We start from the raw sequence: 4,379 nt of genomic DNA on the forward strand, positions 1-4,379 counted from the left end.
TTATCAAAACAATCTTTGCCTTCCATCAAGAGTCTAATGCTCACAAAGTCACATTTTGTTGTTGCAGGATTTCATAGAACATCTTGGGCATAGAACATCTTGGGCATCTTGGGCATAGAACATCTTGGGCATAGACGTCAGTTCAATATCTTGTTTTGATTGACATTTGGTTGAGTTGTCAATGTAAAATCAACCCCAAAAAATGTCAGTATGTCATTGGATTTAGGTTCAAAGTTGAGTGAAAAAAAAATACAAAATGCCTTCATGTTGATTACTTTTTGCAAATCCAATCAGTTTTCATCGTAGATATAATGTCATCGCAATGATTGTTGTGGTTGAAATGACGTGGAAACAACATGCAATGATATTCAAAAACAAATAAATTATAATTTGCTTGTTGCTGCTGAATGCACATCCTTCTGAGGCATTTGGAAGTCATGTTAAAATGTTGTCATTCAAACACAAAAGTGACTCGTATCAATATTACTTATTGATTAATAGCCCTACTTACAGTTGTTTCAGATCACTGAGCTGATGTTCCGTCCATCTTAGCTTGGCCCCGTCTCTCTGTTCCAACTCAAGTCTGATTTGACTATTGAATGCCGGGGCTTAACAAGGGCCGGTCTATGTCTGGACATTGTTGTTTAAACCACACTCTGGAGGTGTGGTCTGTAAAGCTTTGGAAACAGTTCAGCTCTTTGTCACTAGCCAGTTAGTGATGCAATACCCTATTCAAATCAAATGCACTATCAACATTGGAGTTGTCATGGTGACTAAGTGTCCCCACACAGGTGAGTATGGTTTGGTATCACCTTACGTCTGCCTAGACGCCCTCCTGTATCCGGCTTTGACACAGATTTCGAGATAAACATGATTCCAAACAGGAACGCTGATCCTTTAAATGCCAGGACAGCTGGAGCCATGGTACAGAGGTACCAGGATGTAGACACAGGGCACTCCAGTCCCACAGAGAACTGATATGGTGATTCATATTATTATATATATTTTTTTTCATACTCAAACAAATCTGCCTTGTCGGTACAGTCAACCTCCCAAAGCGGTGTCCATGCCCATTCAACAATGTACACTTGTACATTTACATTTGAGTCATTCAGCAGACAAAGACGCCTCTTATCTCGACTGACTAGACAGTTCATTCAGCTAGGGAAGGTGTCACGGACTGGGCAGACTTCACGGACTGGGCAAGACTTCACAGACTGGGCAAGACTTCACGGACTGGGCAAGACTTCACGGACTGGGCAAGATTTCACGGACTGGGCAAGACTTCACGGACTGGGCAAGACTTCACGGACTGGGCAGACTTCACGGACTGGGCAGACTTCATGGACTGGGCAGATCACTTAGGAGTGGTCATTCAATCTAGACAGTACAGTCTATCACCCTCCGCTTACTGACCACTTCCATCCTAATGCTGCCAAACCTGTACATTAAACTATTTATTTATTCATTTCGTTATCAAGGTGTGTCATTTTGTGGTTCTCTTTCATTGCAGGTGTTTGCAAGCTGCATGCCACGTGCACAAGGGGGGAAAAAACATTGTTACATGAAGATCCATGTGACATTTTTTAGAGTGATTCTTGAGCAAACTTAATTCAAAGTTTATACATCACGTATGATCATTTTGTCTGTGAGCTTGTTTCATAAAATATGTGATCCAATTAATGACATTGTGTAAAGCGTACGACTCGACTCAACACCTTCTAGTGGAGCACTGTTTCACCTTCTGTGGTGGTAGCAGACGGCATGTCATGTAAAATGGCCTATAAATGATTTCTGGAATGAATAAGAGGCTTTGGATCCAATTTGATTTAATATAATTGTTTTTCTGCCCAATAGATCCAAGTCCACATTACTTAAGTTGAAAATCATTATGATATTTTAGCTGAAATTGAAAGAAAAAAAACATTTATATTTACAGAAGACAAAGAAAATAGTTCATAGGTCATATTAAAATGTTTTATTTCAAATTAGAACAATCTTTATGCTTGAAATTATATTACACATGGTATCAAAGAGCATATCAATAACTGAAGACTACAAATCAATCAATCGATCAATCAAATTTATTTATAAAGCCCTTTTTACATCAGCTGATGTCACAAAGTGCTGTACACAAACCCAGCCTAAAACCCCAAACAGCAAGCAATGCAGGTGTAGAAGCACGGTGGCTAGGAAAAACTCCCTAGAAAGGTCAAAACCTAGGAAGAAACCTAGAGTGGAACCAGGCTCTGAGGGGTGGCCAGTCATCTTCTGGCTGTGCCGGGTGGAGATTATAACAGAACATGGCCAAGATGTTCAAACATTCATAGATGACCTGCAGGGTCAGATAAGAATAATCACAGTGGTTGTAGAGGGTGCAACATGTCAGCACCTCAGGAGTAAATGTCAGTTGGCTTTTCAAAGCCGGTCATTCAGAGTTAGAGACAACAGGTGGACTGTCCCAGTCCAGATAACATGTAATTCTCTAATAATGAATTACTAAACATGTCAAAAAGACCACATTTTGTCAGTGACTTTACAAACAACATTTTGGAGTATCAGACTCCTTGAAATGTATCTTTATAGTCTAAACAGTACATGTGCCTTTGACACAGATATGACAGAATGGTGTCACAGATATGACAGAATGGTTTCACGGACATGACAGAATGGTGTCACGGACATGACAGAATGGTCTCACAAACATGACAGAACGGAATCACGGACATGACAGAACGGTATCACGGACATGACATAACGGTATCATGGACATGACAGAATGGTATCACGGACGTGACAGAATGGTATCACGGACATGACATAATTGTATCACAGACATGACAGAATGGTCTCACAAACATGACAGAACGGTGTCACGGACATGATAGAATGGTGTCACAAATATGACAGAATGGTATCAAGGACATGGCAGAATGGTATCACAGACAAGACAGAATGGTATCACGGACATGACATAATTGTATCACAGACATGACAGAACGGTGTCACGGACATGATAGAATGGTGTCACGGACATGACAGAATGGTCTCACAAACATGGCAGAATGGTTTCACAGATATGACAGAATGGTCTCACAGACATGACAGAATGGTTTCACAGATATGACAGAATGGTGTGTAGTGCCAAACTTTCCGGAGGCTTTCCATTAGCTTTTGTTCCAGACCAGTACTAACACACAACTGATCAACTAATCGTCAACACCTTGATTAGATGCATCTCATGTATTAGTACTGGGTTTGAACAAAAACCTGCTACACCAGAATTAAAGATAACAGTCTTAGGCGATAACCACACTGTAATCCCAGTGCAGGGCTCTCTGTCTTAGTCACCCCACCAACCATCTTCATCTTCTCCAGTTCAGACCACTTTCAGACCACATATCTTTCCCTTTCAGGGATATGGTAGCTGGCATGGTGAACGGGGAGGGACCTCTCTCCGACGGCACGGGGCCCTCCACCACCGATACACTCTGGCATGGTGAACGGGGAGGGACCTCTCTCCGACGGCACAGGGCCCTCCACCACCGATACACTCTGGCATGGTGAACGGGGAGGGACCTCTCTCCGACGGCACAGGGCCCTCCACCACCGATACACTCTGGCATGGTGAACGGGGAGGGACCTCTCCCCGACGGCACGGGGCCCTCCACCACCGATACACTCTGGCATGGTGAACGGGGAGGGCTCTGGCAGTGCTCCTCCTTGCACAAAGGCGGAGGTAGCGGTCCTGCTGCTGGGTTGTTGCCCTCCTACGGCCTCCTCCACGTCTCCTGATGTACTGGCCTGTCTCCTGGTAGCGCCTCCATGCTCTGGACACTACGCTGACAGACACAGCAAACCTTCTTGCCACAGCTCGCATTGATGTGCCATCCTGGATGAGCTGCACTACCTGAGCCACTTGTGTGGGTTGTAGACTCCGTTTCATGCTACCACTAGAGTGAAAGCACCGCCAGCATTCAAAAGTGACCAAAACATCAGCCAGGAAGCATAGGAACTGAGAAGTGGTCTGTGGTCACCACCTGCAGAACCACTCCTTTATTAGGGGTGTCTTGCTAATTGCCTATAATTTCCACCTTTTGTCTATTCCATTTGCACAACAGCATGTGAAATTTATTGTCAATCAGTGTTGCTTCCTAAGTGGACAGTTTGATTTCACAGAAGTGTGATTGACTTGGAGTTACATTGTGTTGTTTAAGTGTTCCCTTTATTTTTTTGAGCAGTGTATTTATAAAGCCCTTCTTACATCAGCTGATATCTCAAAGTGCTGTACAGAAACCCAGCCTAAAACCCCTGTCTGAAGTCTGAAGATGAAGACCATGGAGAGCCAGATACGACCCAAACACTGTGGAATACATATT

The sequence above is a fragment of the Salvelinus namaycush genome, chromosome 27, assembly GCF_016432855.1.
Source record: "Salvelinus namaycush isolate Seneca chromosome 27, SaNama_1.0, whole genome shotgun sequence".
Taxonomy (NCBI): Eukaryota; Metazoa; Chordata; class Actinopteri; order Salmoniformes; family Salmonidae; genus Salvelinus; species Salvelinus namaycush.